At 43.7% G+C, this 18725-nt stretch overlaps 1 long non-coding RNA gene across 1 annotated transcript; it reads left to right on the top strand.

Moving 5' to 3' along the window:
• The first annotated feature begins 279 nt into the window (after positions 1-279).
• On the top strand, positions 280-10522 carry LOC140899320 (uncharacterized). Its single transcript, XR_012155284.1, has 3 exons — positions 280-327; positions 10005-10093; positions 10452-10522. It is a non-coding gene; the product is annotated as an uncharacterized lncRNA (long non-coding RNA).
• The last annotated feature ends 8203 nt before the right edge of the window (positions 10523-18725 follow it).

Genomic DNA, 18725 nt, shown 5'->3' with positions numbered 1-18725 from the left:
CCAGGCATGCTTTTGCTTTATATTGGTGTAAAAGGCTGGCAGTGTTTGACTGAAATGATCAGTCCTGTTGTCAGGTGTGCACCCTGCTGGGAAAGGGAGAGAGGGTATGCTGGCTGAGCAATCTTGAGGGAGGAAGCATGTCTAGGAGCAGCCAAGCCCAAATAGAAGGGGAAGTTTGAGCTGACCATACATAACAGTGTGGCCTGCCCCTTTAAGGTCCTGGGGCCAGCCAGCCTGTTCAATTATCAGATGCAGCTGGAAAAGGATTATATAATTTCTATAAAGGGCTGAGAGCCTGCCCTTGAAGGGGAAAACCACAGGAAGCAGGTGAGTGCCTATTGCTGATCCTGGAGTAAGGGGGCAGAGATGCTATAGGAAAGGCCTTGAGGTTTCTGCAATTTGATTTTGCCAGGGAATAGTTCTGTTATGTTGTCAGTTTTGTGTGTGAAGAATAAAGTATTGTCCTGAGAAAAGGGCCTGAAGTGACTTTTAGGTGTGGTGTTAGTCTTTCCTGAGCTGGGGAGGCAGGCCAGCGGTTTACGGATGCATCTGATGACGTGAGCTGTAGCTCATGAAAGTTTATGCTCAGATAAATTTGTTAGTCTCTAAGGTGCTACAAGTACTCCTTTTCTTTCTTTTTTTTTTACACTTGCTTAGTTATACAGTGACTTGGGAATGGAAAATACTGATTAGAATATTTAACTAATCCCCTTTATCCAGTACAGGAAGCTTCCTTGCACTGTTTTTTCTAGTGCCCTCTAGCTGTTGTTGCTGAAAAATAAAATTCCTAATTAGAACTAATAAAATATCTCTACTTTATGAAGTGCCTTGTGAACAGGTGCCTCTGAGCACCCAGCATACTGCAAATAAACTATACAAATCAAAAGACCACATGACACAATATCTAGTACACACGGTGCAGGAAATAAGACAATCCCACTATTAGTCCTAATGAAGGAAAAACCGCTCTTCCAATAAATGTTAGTACAGAGAAAAAGTAATTTTCCCTTTAACTTTGGGGCTTTTCCTAAGCCAAGCGTGAGGAATGTGAAGCAAATTGGAATGGCCTAGTGATTCAATATGTGTTGTGCTCACATTGAATTTACAGAGAGGGTGCCAATGGAAATATCTACACAGAGAAATTAAGCCAATTTTACTAGTCACAATAGCCAGAAGCAAATATATGAGGAAACAAAGCCACAAATCTTACTATACAGAGCCTGCAGTTAGTAAACTGCAGCCTTGTGAAATATCAGGTAATTAAGACAAAGGAGAAGACTTTTGGGGGCTGCATCTTGCCTTTGTAAAACCAGAAATGGGATAAGTTGGATCTGTGTTCAGTTGATTCAAAACCCCAGTGTTGAGGTGGGTTTAAGTAACTGGTTCCATGTTTGGCTTCTTGGTGCCCAGGCATTCTGTTCACCAGGATATGAGAGAGAGAGGACCTTGCCTTTGGATGTTTGAGGCCACAATCCTGCAAAGACTTACATACATGCTTAACTTTACTACCATGAGTAGTCCCACTGAAATCAATTAAACTTACTCATGGTTGGAGAGTTAAGCATGGTTGTAAATCTTTGTAGGATTGGGGCCTCAGATCTCTGTTGCTGTGCTCTTGGGCTTGAAAACTTCTTTAAAAGGTGCAGTAAAATAAAACCTACGATATCAGCTTCTAGTATCTATCTACCTGTGTGTCTGGCAAAATGATATTCTGTAGGGTTTCCTCAAATGGTTGTTTCAATTTTTGTTTTGTTCAGTGGACTCTATCATAGAGGAATCAGTCCCCTCTGTGAGGGTTAATTCATAATAGAAAAGGAGCAAAAAATGCCCTTCTCATTGTGAAGTATTTAGTCTACTGCCATTTAAAGCTTTCCTTTAATGACTGCATCATATTTCTGATATCTAAATTGACTATATTTAGCTGAGAGTGAAGAACCATGTTCTTTTTATCCCAATCCAAGAAGCACTGTGTTGTGGCAGAGTTCCATTTTCTGAAGCCATGGGACAGCTAAGAAAAGTTACTGACTCTAAGTGACTTTTTGGTCCCTTTCTACTTAATTTATTTGTAGTATGACTGCCAGTTTAGCACTATTTCTTGCTTTGTTCTCTTTCCCTGCTCCATCCAGTAGTCACTTTCGGGATCCTTCTGTGTGGAATACGCTATGTTCTCCTTTGTACAGGACCAGAACCTGGAACACCTTGATTAGAACTTTGCTACCATGATTTATAGACTCTTAAACATTTTTGTGCCAGAGAAGGAGGAAAAACAATAACAAAACCAATTCTATGCAGCCAGCCAAGACACAGTCTGGGGAAAATATGCAGGAGCAGTGGAAAAACTCCTTCAGTTGCAGATACTTAATTTCAAGCATAAAACTAGCTGATGCTCTAATTTATTAAAGTCCACATAATCATCCCATGTTTGTTAAAATATTTAAACACTAAGTATTCTACACTGTGTGGAAAGGCCTTCCACACATTTGCTATCAATATAAAATAATATATTTCAAGATCTTAAATGTATTACCACTTCAATTAAACTTACTCTTGTTCTACTCTTCCCAGTAAACTCTAATCACTGAACAGTATACATCACTACCAAGTTAAAAATCATATTCTGTTAAATAACTCCTTTTTGCTTACACCTTAGATAATATACATTTTTAAAATGTACTTTGATTAATTATTAATGTTCATTTAATTTTTTGTACTTCTCATAGGCCTTGGTCCTGCAATTGGATCTGCACGGTTGCTTTCCCTTCCTCTCCTAATGTGTCCTTGGCTGCATATGGGCAGACTCCCTAATAGCATTTTATGCCAGAAAGAAAGAATGCCTTTGCAGATCTGACTATAGGTCTTAGCAAGGGCAATGGAAAAAACAGACCCATCATCTTTGCTTTCTAGCTCTTGTGCTTTAGCACAATGCTGTAACGTTTGGGTTACAAATCCTGCATGGAAATATTTACGCTCAAACGGAAAACCTGCTTCCACTAGAATTTTAAGAGAAACACAGGATAGAAACCTCTTTTGATCTTAGATTTTATAAAACGTAAATTTACTTGGCAGTGTCCCTTTAGTTTTATAATAATTCTTTACTAGTTTATGATGGAAGGATTATATACCAGAACAGAAATCCAATAAAAATTCTTAGAGATATAGGAAGCTTTCCTGGAAGTATCTGAATGATCCTATTAAATGCATACTCCGCCCCTTGCCATCCCTTATCTCCCCCTCCTTTCTGCCCACTTCTTTCCCTCCCGGTCTCTATCCCCCTCCTTTGAATTTTGCATCTATTATTTTTCTTAATAATTTTTCATTAACTAATTGGATTTTTAAACACATTTTGATTGTAAATTATGTAATATAAATTGATTTATATTTTAAACATTTATGTGAATTGTTTCAAGTATAGCTAAGGCTAGGCAGAAAATGGGTAATATGGTATGAAGTTTATTATAGTGTTTTCAATTTATATTTTAAAAATTAATAAAAAGTTAATAGAAAAAATCCTTTCCTAGCTTAAATTTGTGTCCCTTTTAAAGTGAGATGATATTAGAGTGTAAAAAGCTTAAGTTTTAGAATTTTTTTTGTCATGAGTGATAACATGTGAGATCATGCTGTAGTTTTAGTTGTCATCGTAAATGGGTTCACAGCCAGAAATATATGTCTAAAGCTCCCCCCAATTTGTCTGAACTTTTGGGGTTTGGATAAAACAGAATCCAGTGAGGAATCACTTCATTTGAAAAACCAAACAAAAGAGATTTTGCAAAAATAAAAAAAGCCCAATTTGATCATTAATATTTTTCTTTTTTAATGATTAAATGTTCTTTTGACTCTTATCCTGGGAGTTACTGAACGTCTCTTATTTAATTGGCACCAAGGGCCCTCCATTCCTATTTAAATCATTGAAAGCTGAAAGTGCTCAGCACCCAGAGTCGGAGGTGCTCAGAACCTTGCAGGATTAGGCTTTTTAAGATTGTTGTTTTATTCTGTAAATAAAGTTTTAAAAAGAATGAATAGGCAAAAGCAAAACCAAAAGCATCTCTTGGAAAACAAGCTAAAAGCACCCCCTCAAAACTTATTTTCTAGGAGCTCATCAAAGCGTACCAGCCAATGTAATATTTTAGGTGAGAAAGGAAGGGTGCCACCTTCAAATGGTTGTCTTTTCCGCCTATCTTATTTGCATTAACAAACATTACTTGTCACTTTTTGCAAGCAAAAACCAGGAAATGTGATATATAAGATACCAAAAAATATGAAGCTCCTATGCCTGTTTTTTTCATTATTTTGTATCAAGCAAGGCAGGGTGGCTAATCTTCACTTCACCATTCTGCAGCACAGCAGGTTACTGTAGAAATGTTCAAAATCCTGTGTTAAGAGAAATTCCCCCCCTCAAACAGAACGGGGCTTATTTTTGTCAGAAAGGACTGGAACTTTGTTTCCTTTTATTTCCGTCCTGCCTGGTTCAGGAAGTGCAGAGCTCAACAGGTTATTTTTTTTGCGCAGAAAAGTCCAGCCATGTGATATGTATGTAGTTGAACTGCTAAATTCTTCTGCCTTATAGGGAGATTTTAATGTTGCTATTTGTTCTGTTAAGAGCCTAGTTTTGCGTGTGTGTGTGTATGCTGAGCTATATACTACTTTCTCGCTGTGCTGTTAAGGGGAACAATGTAAGCCTTCAAGGTCTCTTTTTCCCCAAGCCTTAAAACTGACTCATTTGATAGAGACAAGGTGGGTGGGGCAATATTTTGTAGAGATGTTTTTAATAGCCGTAGAATTTTTTTGTTTAGCCTGCTAGTCTTGCTGTGAACAGAATATGGCCATTGCTTGCTGTACTGACTTAATATTAAGAATACAGATTCTGGGGTCTAAGTTAGAGCCTTTCCTTTCTGTGGAAAATGCACATATTTATTATTTTATCTGGAAGTATAAACTCAGTGAGATGAAAAAGTTTCTTAAAACAACGGTATAAAGAAATGGTGGCATCAACATTCTTTGGGCCAGCTATCAGGCAACAAAAGTCAGACAGATATCTGTCCCAGAATTGACTACATTTGCAATCATTTCAGTGGCATTAACAGTTATCAAGATTATCATTCACATTGATGTAGCTTGCTGCTACTTTGAAAAGCAGCAGCTGTATTCACCTCATCTAGCCCTTGCTGCTGACAACAGGAGATACTCTACATTGCTCTGGGCATGCTCTTAAACTCCCTTGGAGACATGGTACATAGCCGATTAGATGGCCCTCTCCCTAGGCACTCTTCTGAGAGCTAAGGAGGGATTCTTGGCTGGAACATGACACGAGAGTGAAAACTTGCTATGACAGGTCAGAGTCTAACCCTCACCAAACTAGAAATGCAAACACACCAGCTGCAACAGAAAAAGCCATCAGCACAGATGTATACAGCAGTGAAGAAGCAATCCAAAACACAATATTAGTGTGGCCATTGGACTGTGTGTTTGCAAAGCGGTTATGGGTGTGTTTTATGTTCTGTCACGTAATCCCTACTTACAGAAATACAGCAGAGCTTCTACTAAGAGGAAAGGACTTTTTTATTTTACAGATAAAATCACTGTAAAAATGAACTGTAAAAGGTCTGTCACTACATGTAAAATATCAATGAAACACTAATTGGTATAGATTGCCATATGCTGATTTAATAGTCTTTCAAATCTATGATAGGTCGAAGATGCCTTTATAGATAGGTAATCAATGTATGATACTTTACTGTTTCTATTAGGTAGGACACCTTTCTCCCTGTCAAGATATTTTTGTTTCTATTCTGATTAAGATGGCTAGAGACATCCCAACAATGCAAGCATTTGTTTCTGCCTTAAAACATTTTTTTTAATAATTAAATTAAAAATTCTTTGGAGTGATGCAATCCTAAAAGGAAGCTTTCAGAGTAGCAGCCATGTTAGTCTGTATTCGCAAAAAGAAAAGGAGTACTTGTGACACCTTAGCGACTAACCAATTTATTTGAGCATAAGCTTTGAAAGCTTATGCTCAAATAAATTGGTTAGTCTCTAAGGTGCCACGAGTACTCCTTTTCTTTAAAAGAAAGCTGTGACTTAGTTCCGTTGAAGCTCGTCAGTCAGTACCAATTTGGTGGTGGACAGGGTAATGATACACCAAGAAAGGGGCCCTTTTGGGCCAGGAACATTTTGTAAAAGATCAGATACAGATTTATGTTGCGATTATCAAAATTTACAGACCTGAGAATCACAGAATCATCTCATGATCAGTACTTGCCTCAAGGGACAATAAATCTTGATGGTTACTGGCTGGCAGTGTTTTCCTATTCAGGTGTTGATGTTGCTGAGAAAGGATTCTGACTTCTGCTGATTCTTTGGGGTCTGGTGATTGGTTAGTCTACTCCAATATGAAACATGAGAGGCTCTGTGCGGAAAAGGATCTGGGATATGAGCTGAGCAGTCCTAAAGGAGGAGTACTATGAGCAGTTGCAGAGGTTTGAGCTAGTCCTTACGATATTTCATTGTTTGTTTTTTTTAATAAAGCCAAAATCCAGGGAGAGGCTGAGCTTGGCCTTTATGTAATGTGTGGACTGTTTGTAGAAAAAGTTGGAAAGCACTTGCTTAAAGTCACCAAAATATCAAGTCTTCCCATGCATCCTTACATCCATTCTGATTGCCTTAATCAAAAATAGCTGCAAAGTTCTATTATTGTAAACTTCAAGTGTGTAACAATTTTCTTGTAAAGAGAAGAGGTGAATCTGGAAGTACCTCACAGAATGACCAGAAAGCACAAGCCCCATCAGTATTGGACTGGTGGTGCTCTAAACCTAAACAAATGAATAAACTGAAATCTCCATTCCTGGACGGGAACGAAATTGAACATCTTTTTCAGAAAGATGCAGCCTTTTGTATATTTTTATCTGGTTTGACAACATTGCTCTGTATTCTTCACTTCTTGGGAAGGAAAGGGAGAAACTTAAGATCAGATCACCAAACCTATGTTTCAACCAATCATCAGACAAGAGTTTAAGATAAATCTATAGCAGCATCTCAGGGCTTGTCTACACTTACAGTGCTGCACCAGTGCCGCTGTAGCACTTAGTGAAGACGCTACCTACGCCGATGGGAGAGCTTCTCCCATTGGCATAGGTACTCTACCTCCCTAATACGCAGTAGCTATGGCAAGGGGAGAAAACGGAGCTGTTGAGTGAATGAATGTCAGATAGAAACTGCTATTAAAAGCTTATTTTTTTGGACTTGCTCTAATTTTTTAAATAGTTGTGCCGTCTGCTCAGGTTTCAGTGATACTGTGTTTTAGTCTCAATCTTTTCTTTATAAATCATAGAGGGTCTTAACTGTTCATTGTGCTACAATACTGGATAGCTGCCCAGGGTTCAATTTCCTTTCCTATCTTGTAGCTTTCTACAGATATCTGCAGAACAAAAATTTCTGACTCCTGTTGTCTGCAGCTGGGACCACAGCAAGTTTGGAGTAGTACGGGGGGAGCCTGTGCTACTATAGATGTAGAAAGCTGATTTTCTTTATTTTTAACCAGAGATGGTTTTTGTCTAAAATTGGAGTTGGGCATGCACCACAAAGTTTGGATCTGGATTTGAATCTGAATTTCCCCAAGGTTTGAAGACCAATCTCTAATCTGGATTTTGAGCTGATTTGGGGGTCTGAAAAGTTTTCTAGAGGTGACAGGGTGTGTTGTGGGGGAGCTTTTCTGGACTGACGGAGCAGTGAGTGGTGGTGCTGTTGCTCGGTGATGTGCTGTCAGCATCTGAGGAAAGGAATCCCACAAAACACCCCCACCCACAAGCCTCTGGTTAAACCCCTTTCCCAAGGAGATGGTCAGGGAAGGACTAGGAAATATTTGTTTTCTCAGCCAAACACACCATGAAGGAGGCAACACCACTAGGACAACATACTTTCTAAGTCCGTTTACAGCAAGTGTTGCTACTTTGTTCTGGAAGGAAAGAGTGAGAATCTTGACAGTATAGGACCTTGTTTTGTGTGTAAATAAAGACTTTGTAGTGGTTCCAGTGCATCTTCTTCGCAGAAGAGTTTCTAGAAATACTTGCTACTTGGTGCATTATAAAGGCAAAATATTTGCTCTTAATACATTTGAGTCCCAGTGATGATTCCTTTCTAGCAGAGATCAGATTGCAGTATCCAGCAAGGGAGTGACCTCCATCAGAGGTAAGAAAATCACTCCAAAAGTCTCTTCAGACTGGTAGTAGTCTTAAAAAGGGGCTGTTTGCAATATATTGTTAAGGAAAAGTTAGCACACATGACTCCATTTTGGTTTGGGGCCCACCATTGTCTAAAAGTAAGCACATCATGCACCAGGACGAGTGTTCCTTAGATACTGCATTCCTGTGAAAATCCTCCTCCTTGTCTCCAGCCTGCCTTGACTCCCGGTATCTGTTCTTTGTCTGTCCCTAACTCCCTATCTCCTGGCCTTTGATGTAAGGCCTCCCATCCTGATAATAAAAGTTACTGATGCATTGCTTTAGGACCATGCTGTGTAATTAACATACTAGTTTAGCACGAGGAATACACCAAGCAGGGATAGGTGGTAGATAAGAAAAGGGTTTGTTTATTGGCTAAGATTTCCGATGCACGAGGGCAACATGCTTTGCTAAAAGGTATATAACCTTTGTATAATCTGTATTTGGGGTCTCCTCCTGACTAGCAGGGGGGCACCACGCTCGAGCGTAATAAACTTAAGTGTGTTTTGGGAACTCCGCAGCAGTTTTGTGCGTGACCTGATAGGACACGTCCAGTTCGAATCTAGGCTGAGGCACATGAACAAAGTCCACAACTGCTGCAAATTATACCTATCAGGTATAATTTGCAGCAGTTGTGTGCGTGACCTATCAGGTATAATTCGTAACAATATCTAAAGCAACTATCACTGTGGTATCTAAGTGAACATATATGTTGCTGCTTTATTGAAGTGTAGAGAGCTCTTTGCAGCTTAATACTAAAGTAAACTTTGTTTGCATTAGAGACTACTGAGCATTCAGTGGCGTTTATCAGATTCCAAGTTGCCATCCATCTATGGGGCTTTCCCCTGGCAGAGCCTGCATTTATGGTGTTTGCAAAGGCCTATTGCCAGTGATTTCCTAAAATGCAGAAGTGACCAGACATGTTTCATCTCCATTATTCACCAATGACTGAAAGTGTCACTACCCTTGACTGGGACCTTGCACTGTCACATTTTAGCTCAGAGGGAATTTTTCTGAGTTCCATTAAAGCAGCTTGAAAGATATGGCAATAATGACTGAAAGAGACTAAGGTGAAAGTTAAAATTGTTAAGGAAAACATTGCTTCCAGTTGGGCTCCCCAGAATCCAGAATTTTCCTGAAAACTGTTGGTTTCATACTTTTGCTTTTGCTGCTGCTATGGTTGGTAGCGTGTCCCACCTCCCATAAGCCCTCCTTTACACCTCCTATCTTCCATGGATCCTTCTTAACTTTCATCTCTGCATCCTTCAATACTTGAACTACTGTTCCATGTTTGCTTTTTTGTTTGAATTGTATTGCAAGATTCTAGACTTATTCTCAATGTCCTATATGGCCCTATATAATAATTACCACCTTTGACTAAGAAGCCTACTTCGATTTTCCTTTCTGATATGTTAAATGACCATGGTAGGAATAATTATATAAACAGATAACATATTGACACCTGAATAGAAAAAAGCACTATTAACCAAGAGTAAACTCCACCTAATTACACTAACCTTTTGGAGACTCTAAATAACAGTGCATATACACCCGCCGAGGCACTCACTTAGAAAGTGCAAGTGTTCTGATCTTGCACTGTGCACGTGTAAATCGTAGCTGAGCTGCCAGAAATTGGTGCTTCGGTTTCAAACTGACATGAATTAGCAGTACTTTATCTCTCTGTTTTTAATCAGAAAAGTAACTCAGTCTGGGAATTTAAGGGCAGAAATGGAAGAAGCTGTGGAATGTTACTAATCCTGTAGGGAAACTGAGCTTTTTTCTTTTACATAGGGCAAAGAAATGAAGACTGTCAACTGAAGCCAAATATCGAATATCAGATATAGAATCCTTGACTGTTGTAATCCCCAGACTTGATGGAGGTAAATTTGTTTTGTATTTTAGCTTGTGCTATGTGTAGACACTCTTCTTTTGTTCTAAGACCTGTGTTTGTATGCTTGCAGGGTTTTGTTTTGGTTTAGCTCCAGTCAATTAGGAATAGTTTTAAGCTAAACCACAAATAACCCTCATTTTAAACTGAAATAAAGATCCACATAGCCTTATGCACTAGTTTAACTAAATTGGTTTAAAACCAAGTTTAAGTTAAATTGGTGAACTTACCCTTGTTTGAGAGAGAGACCAATTTCTCTCAGACTTTAGACATAGTTGTACATTTAATGCATCCTTTGCTTAATTTAGTCTCTTATAAACTTTACTAAGTTCTTCTTTTTCTCCCATTAGATAAAAATGTCCCCCAGATGAATGGCCTTTCTAATATTTTGCTTTGGGAGTGGAGTTGTGTATTTTAACAGGTAAATTTTAAGTATAAAACCAGGATTAAATGTGTGTGATTGTACCACTGGGGGACTTGCCAGCATCTAAAAAGTGAAAGATCTGATCCTAGGTCTTGAGGAAAACACTCTGCTTCTACTGACTTCAGGGGCAAATGAGGGCTTGGCTTCTTGCAGATGCAAAACTGTAGTTATTTTATAGAGTAGTTTGATTAAACTCACACACACACACAAACAGAACCTGTTTTGACCCTTTAAGATGTGTGGTTAGTTCATTTCTCATTTGAATGACTCCCTCTGCTCTTCTGCGTTCCCACTGCAACTGGAAACACCAGAACACAATCACCTGGGGACAAGGTGGGGAGCTCTTCCTTTCTTTCCAATAACAAGGAGAGGGATTGGATATGCTCAGACGAATCTCTTCTACTGTTCTCTCCCTTGCCACCTGCATTTACTTAATTCCTGTTTCTAGTCCTATCAGGAACTCAGAAGGGAAGAGATACATACAAAAGAAAAATAATTGGTGAGTAGGAAAGAGAATTGAATGCTACTGAAGCTTGTAAAGCACTAGTGTTATAAAGGTTCAACTGGTGTGTGTGTATCCACTGGAAGTAGATACACAGATTAAATTTCAAAAATTAATAAACATATTATTTGCAGGTATCACAAACAAAAGCCCCCACTCAGGCTAGGGTTGCCAATTTTGGATAGACATATTACTGGAGATTTCATCATATGACATAATCTTTAATTTCTGGAGACTCTAGGACAATCCTGGAGGGTTGGCAACCTAAGTTCCCTGTAAGCTACACAGCCATGAAGTGGCCTATTAAGTACTGCACAGGTGCATAGAGAACCCGGGGAGGGGCACCCCTCCTTTAGCTCCAACCCAGTCCTGGACCTGCTGGGCTGGGGGGAGGGGTGCCCCGCCTCCAGCCCCGGAGCTGCCGCAGCCAGGGCACCCCTCCCGAGGCCAGAACCCAGCCCTGGACCTGCTGCAGATGGGCACCCCTTCCCTGGCCCGAACCCAGAGCCCACACCCCCAGCTGAAGCCCCACCCCTGCACCCCAACCCTCTGCCCCAGCCAAGAGCCGCCTCCCACACTCCGAACCCCTCAGCCCCACCCCCTTAGATAAATCTCTTGACCTTTCTGAGCCTCAGGTCCTCCCTTTGTAATCTTATACCTCACACAGGGAGGGACTGGTGGAGGTGGGCACAAAGTCCCATTGCCTTTACTGTGCCATTTAAAACTACATCCAAAGTACAATGTCCTTTTACATACACAAAAAGATTGGGTGATTTTAGTTGTAGTAATTTTTTGTGAGATGAGGGGCAGAAAATTCCTTAATTTTTTTTAAAAAATGATTTTTTTTTTTGTTTTAGCGGAGACTGGACTGTGTAAGCAGTGTCAGGATGAGCTCCACCCTGACATCTGGTGGTGAGGTGTGGCAAGTTGTGGAAAAGAACTTCAGGGGCCGATCTCATTTGCATAGGCACACCCACCATGCCTAGAATGAGACCATAGCTGCCCAAATGGTCACTTTGGCTGCTGTGGGATCCCCAGTGTCTCTGTTATTGGGGCAGGAAGAATAAATTGTTATTACCCTGATTATGGGAACTTTGCTTGGAACTGTACGTGGCCTTTTGTTATGATGGAGGGATTCACCATCAACTAAGTAGCACTCGCTAGGCAAGGGTCATGGGTTCCAAAACTGTGTGAATGGAGAGAGGCTGGGGACAAGTATTAATACTTGTTGGCATGGGCCCCTTGGTGAGGGCCTTACATGCTGATTGCACTTCCTCCTCTCTCCACTGTGGAATATCAGAGCTAATTTTGATATCATTAGAAGTCTAGTTATAGGCTGCTGAGCTCACTTTGGGCTGACAGTGCACCAGCACTGGGGCTCCCCTACTATAAGCTGAATTCACCTAAGAGCTGAAATCACTGAGTGTTGTGTTAAGTAGTGGGGGAGCCTGAAGATATATTGTGGAGCAGTTTGCGGGGACGGCTGGTGAAGCAGTTTGACGCGGAGCAGTGTGTGGATGGCAGGAGCTGCTTGTGGGCCGTGGAGCTGAGCGAAGGAGTTCGTGGGGCGGCTGGTGGAGCGGAGCGCAGCTGAGCGAAGGAGTTCGTGGGGCGGCTGGTGGAGCGGAGCAGAGCGCAGCTGAGCGAAGGAGTTCGTGGGGTGGCTGGCGGAGTGGAGCGCCGCTATGGAGCTATGGGGCGGTCAGCTTCAGATCACGTAAGGTGCCTCTTACCCCTGTCCCATTTCCACCCAGGTTGGGAGGTAAAGCTCCGCCGATAAACTTTCGAACTCTGGGGCCGCCCTGACCAGGGACAGAGACTTTTGGGGCATTGGACTTTTGGGACTTCGGGTGATTTGGGGTTGCTGGGGTAAGAGAAGAGGTAGACACAGCTGCCTTAATATGCCCTGACCCTAAAGGGACTTCTGATGTGTCTGTGCTGATAGGGACCAACTCCAGTCTCTTCAAGGTACTCGCGGATTACTGCAGAAGGCGGGCTGGGGACCAGTACCTGAATACCCTGATGATCCATACGCTTTGTGCTGAAGCCTATAGGAAAATTGAGAGCGCTAAAAGGGACACATCTGAGCTACCGCTTGGGGCACTGAAGTACGCGGGCACAACCCCCTTAGTAGTGCCTGCAAGGACGGAGCAAGAAGTGCTTGTCATGAGTACCTGTCTGAAAGGCAGTAAAGGGACGTTAGCAGTGATAGAGCAGCCGATGGGAGGAGAGCTCCCTGAAGGAGTGCTGGTCCCCAGTGGAGTCATAACCCTACCTGCTGAAGCCCAGGAAAGGGTGACTATACTGATTGCTAATGAAACGAGTCGTGATATTTTTGTGAAGCAAGGACAAAAGATAGCAGACCTCTTTGAGCCTGAGTCGATTGTAAAACCCCAGTGTGAAACTCAAGTTCCGACAATAGACCCAGCAAAGTTTGACTTTGGAGATTCACCAGTGTCCGAGGACTGGAAAGATCGCCTGAGGAAGAAACTTTGTGAAAGATCCAAGGTGTTCTCACTGCATGAGTGGGATGTGGGATGTGCAAAAGGAGTAGAGCACAATATCAGACTACATGACTCTCGACCTTTCAGGGAGAGATCTAGGAAGATTGCTCTCTCTGAGATGGAAGATGTGCGACATCTTCAGGAGCTGGCTGCGAATGGCATCATTACAGAGTCCCGCAGCCCATACGCCTCACCCATTGTGGTAGTCCGCAAAAAGAATGGGAAAATCCGGATGTGTATTGACTACCGCACCCTAAACAGCCGTACTGTGGTCGACCAGTACACTATGCCTCGAGTGCAAGACGCCTTAGACTGTTTGCTGGGAAGCCAGTGGTTCTCTGTGTTGGATCTTCGAAGTGGATACTACCAGATCCCTCTGGGAGAAGAAGATAAGGAGAAGACAGCCTTCATTTGCCCATTAGGGTTTTATCAGTTCGAACGCATGCCCCAAGGGATTTCTGGAGCACCTGCCACCTTTCAACGTCTCATGGAGAAAGTTGTGGGAGACATGAATTTACTGCAAGTGTTAGTTTATTTGGATGACCTGATTGTGTTTGGAAGAACCTTAGAGGAGCATGAAGAAAGACTTCTTAAAGTGCTTGATAGGTTGGAGGATTATGGTCTGAAGCTTTCAATTGACAAATGCCAGTTCTGCAGAACCTCAGTGAAGTATGTGGGTCACATTGTGTCCCAAGAAGGTGTGAGTACTGATCCTGATAAAATAGAAGCACTCACTACATGGCCACGTCCAAGTAACTACAGAGAACTCAAGACCTTCCTTGGATTTAGTGGCTACTACCGCAGATTTGTGAAAAACTATGCTACGATTGTAAAGCCTCTGAATGATCTTACCAGGGGACATCAGTCCAGCAAGAACAAATCTAAGTCCAAGAATAAGGGGAGGTCCCCAAAGCCTCCTGTGTAGAGACACAATGGCCCCTTTGCACCATTTGGGCCACGGTGGGATGAGAGATGTGAAAGGGCTTTTCGAGAAATCATTATTTGCCTAACTCATGCTCCAGTCCTAGTTTTTGCTGACCCAAGCAAACCATTTATCCTGCATACTGATGCCAGTTTGGAGGGTCTGGGAGCAGTCCTGTACCAGGAAGTGGAAGGCAAATGTAAACCTGTAGCCTTTGCCAGCCGAGGATTGTCTGATAGTGAAACTCGCTATCCCACCCACAAGCTGGAGTTTTTGGCCTTGAAATGGGCCATCACTGAGAAATTTCGAGACTATTTGTATGGTGCTCAGTTCCAGGTGTGGACAGACAACAATCCACTGACTTATGTGTTAACAAGTGCTAAGCTGGATGCTACAGGGCAGAGATGGGTGGCCGCCTTGGCTAGCTATGAGTTCAGCATTCAGTACCGATCAGGGAGAAGCAATGTAGATGCAGATGCATTGTCCAGGCGTCCGCAGGCTCCAGAAGTTGCTGTGATACCCACAGATGGAGTGAGAGCTATTTGCAGTGTGAGTCGCCGAGAGCCAGAGGCCCGTGAAGGCTTTCAGGGATGTGTTGCAGAAGCTTTGGGCCTGCCCCCTGAATGCATGCCTTCTGCTTCGGTGAACTATATTGCATTAGACCAATCTCCTTTGCCCATGCTCAATGCAACTGACTGGGAAGAAGCCCAGCGGCAAGATATTGACATTCGTGATACACTACTTGCCAAAAGGGAGGGGCGAAGCCCAGCTGCGGTTGTCCCACCTAACCCGGAGGGTAAACTACTATTGAGAGAATGGACCAAACTAAAACTGATTCAGGGAGTGCTACACCGAATGACCACTGACCCTTTACAAAAACAACGAGCACAACTAGTACTGCCAAAAAAGTACAGAGCCCTGGCCATGAGGGCCCTGCATGATGACTTTGGGCATTTAGGGATGGAGAGGACCCTGGAACTTATTCGTAGTAGGTTCTATTGGCCCCGAATGGCTGAAGATGTTCGCAGGAAATGTGAGACTTGCGCTCGATGTGTTCAAAGGAAAACTCTGCCCACGAGGGCTGCATATCTCAAGAACATCACCAGCAACAAACCTTTGGAGTTGGTATGCATTGATTTCTTGTCTGTAGAGGTAGACAAGAGGAATGTTGGAAACATTCTAGTAGTGACTGACCATTTTACACGGTATGCACAAGCATATCCCACACGTGATCAGAGGGCCACCACCGTTGCTCGAGTATTGTGGGACAAATATTTCTCAGTCTATGGATTCCCGGCTCGGATACACTCTGATCAGGGGCGGGATTTTGAGAGTCACCTTCTGAAGGAAGTGCTGAAGATAGCAGGAATTAAAAAGTCTAGGACAACGCCTTATCACCCCCAAGGTGATCCTCAGCCAGAGAGGTTCAATCGAACCCTATTAGATATGTTGGGAACTTTGCGACCAGAGCAGAAGGCAACCTGGAGCCAGCATGTCGCATTTCTGGTGCATGCCTACAATGCCACAAAGAACGATGCTACGGGAGTCACCCCATATCTCTTGATGTTTGGGCGAGAACCAAGATTACCCATAGACTTGTGCTTTGGTGTATCAGAGGATGGAGATAGCTATGAAACTCATCAGCAATATGTATCCCGACTAAGAGAAAAGCTGCAGGATGCTTATCGCTTAGCTACCGCTGCGGCTCGGAAGAACGCAGACCGCAACAAACATCGATATGATGCTAGAGTGCGTTCGCAGGAGCTCCAGCCGGGGGACAGAGTCCTGCTGCGAAATTTGGGTATTGCTGGCAAACACAAGATAGCTGACAGATGGAAGGCAATACCTTACCTGGTGATGGAAAAGCTGGGAGATCTGCCGGTCTACAAGATCAAACCTGAAGACGGTCCAGGGCAAATAAAGACGGTGCATAGAAACCTTTTGCTCCCTGTGGGGGAATTGGTAAGCACCCCTTGTGAGATGGGCCACGGCAGGGCCGCCGGGCAGAACAGAGGTGCTAGACCAAAGCCGCCATCCAACACAGACAGTGGGCCCCCTACAGCTAACTTACCCCTATTCTGCACATCTGAGAGTGAGTCTGAGGAGGAAGACACAACCCTGGTGTATCCTGGGATGGAGACAAGATTTCAGTCTCGATCAGCTGAACCAAACGAGAGTTTTCCCTCTTCCGCCCTAAACCCAATGGCGGAACTATTTAGGCCCCTTTCTGATACCCCGGTGCTGCTGATGAGACCCCCCTGTGATGACACACACAGGTTATTGGACAATGGGGACAGACAGGTAGAGGATGTCCTGGGCACCTTGGACCCTCCAGCGTTAGAACTAGGAGTGCAGGGGCCTACGCCAGTAGCCGAGGGACCCTCCAGGGAAGCCTCTCCATCCGTCACTCAAGAGGATGTTCCCCTTACTTCGGCAACAGAGATTCTCAATAGACGAGACAGGGTGATAAGACCAGTGAAACGGTTAACTTATGATGCACCTGGGGTGACTAGTGAGGAGCCAATACATTTAGCACACAGGCTTGTGGAAGCTAAAGTGGGCTTCCTGAGGCCCTTTGGAGGAAACCAATGAGTTGGTATAAAGGGAGTGTGATTTGTCGGGACGACAAAGTCTCGGCTGGGGGGAGGATGTAAGCAGTGTCAGGATGAGCTCCACCCTGACATCTGGTGGTGAGGTGTGGCAAGTTGTGGAAAAGAACTTCAGGGGCCGATCTCATTTGCATAGGCACACCCACCACGCCTAGAATGAGACCATAGCTGCCCAAATGGTCACTTTGGCTGCTGTGGGATCCCCAGTGTCTCTGTTATTGGGGCAGGAAGAATAAATTGTTATTACCCTGATTATGGGAACTTTGCTTGGAACTGTACGTGGCCTTTTGTTATGATGGAGGGATTCACCATCAACTAAGTAGCACTCGCTAGGCAAGGGTCATGGGTTCCAAAACTGTGTGAATGGAGAGAGGCTGGGGACAAGTATTAATACTTGTTGGCATGGGCCCCTTGGTGAGGGCCTTACATGCTGATTGCACTTCCTCCTCTCTCCACTGTGGAATATCAGAGCTAATTTTGATATCATTAGAAGTCTAGTTATGGGCTGCTGAGCTCACTTTGGGCTGACAGTGCACCAGCACTGGGGCTCCCCTACTATAAGCTGAATTCACCTAAGAGCTGAAATCACTGAGTGTTGTGTTAAGTAGTGGGGGAGCCTGAAGATATATTGTGGAGCAGTTTGCGGGGACGGCTGGTGAAGCAGTTTGATGCGGAGTAGTGTGTGGATGGCAGGAGCTGCTTGTGGGCCGTGGAGCTGAGCGAAGGAGTTCGTGGGGCGGCTGGCGGAGCGGAGCGCAGCTGAGCGAAGGAGTTCGTGGGGCGGCTGGCGGAGCGGAGCGCAGCTGAGCGAAGGAGTTCGTGGGGCGGCTGGCGGAGCGGAGCGCAGCTGAGCGAAGGAGTTCGTGGGGCGGCTGGCGGAGCGGAGCGCAGCTGAGCGAAGGAGTTCGTGGGGCGGCTGGCGGAGCGGAGCGCCGCTATGGAGCTATGGGGCGGTCAGCTTCAGATCACGTAAGGTGCCTCTTACCCCTGTCCCATTTCCACCCAGGTTGGGAGGTAAAGCTCCGCCGATAAACTTTCGAACTCTGGGGCCGCCCTGACCAGGGACAGAGACTTTTGAGGCATTGGACTTTTGGGACTTCGGGTGATTTGGGGTTGCTGGACTCAAGAACCAAAGGGAAAAGGGCATGCCCCAATTTGCCTGGGGTGGGGTTGTTTTTGCTCATGGGTTGTGTTATGAATCCTGTTGGTGGTGTTTCCCCAACATAATGCCACATTGTTTCTCTCTGTTATTAAAAGACTTTTGCTACACTCAGACTATGTGCTTGCGAGAGGGGAAGTATTGCCTCTTGGAGGCGCCCAGCGGGGGTGGTATATATTTGTCCCAGGTCACTGGGTGGGGGCTCGAGCCGGTTTGCATTGTGTTATTGGAATGGAACCCCTAGATATTGAACCCGGCCCTTGTTGCTGCCAACTCTGATGGGCAGAAGGGTTACAAGTGCATGCCATGTAAAAATTTTATGAAGTATTGCTACTGTGTTCTTTCTCTTTGACTTTTTTTCCTTCTACAAATGGCCAAGTTTGTGCTACTATGAAAAATACATTATACCAGGTGCATTCATTTGAGAAGTTGATATACTCCTTTCTAGGCTACAATGCAGCTGACCCTCTGCACGTGGGAGAATTTCATCCTGAGTCATTAGTG

This window comes from Lepidochelys kempii, chromosome 16, assembly GCF_965140265.1.
Source record: "Lepidochelys kempii isolate rLepKem1 chromosome 16, rLepKem1.hap2, whole genome shotgun sequence".
Lineage (NCBI taxonomy): Eukaryota > Metazoa > Chordata > Testudines > Cheloniidae > Lepidochelys > Lepidochelys kempii.
Note: the sequence above shows the minus strand (reverse complement) of the source record. Positions and strands in the feature narration are given on the sequence as shown.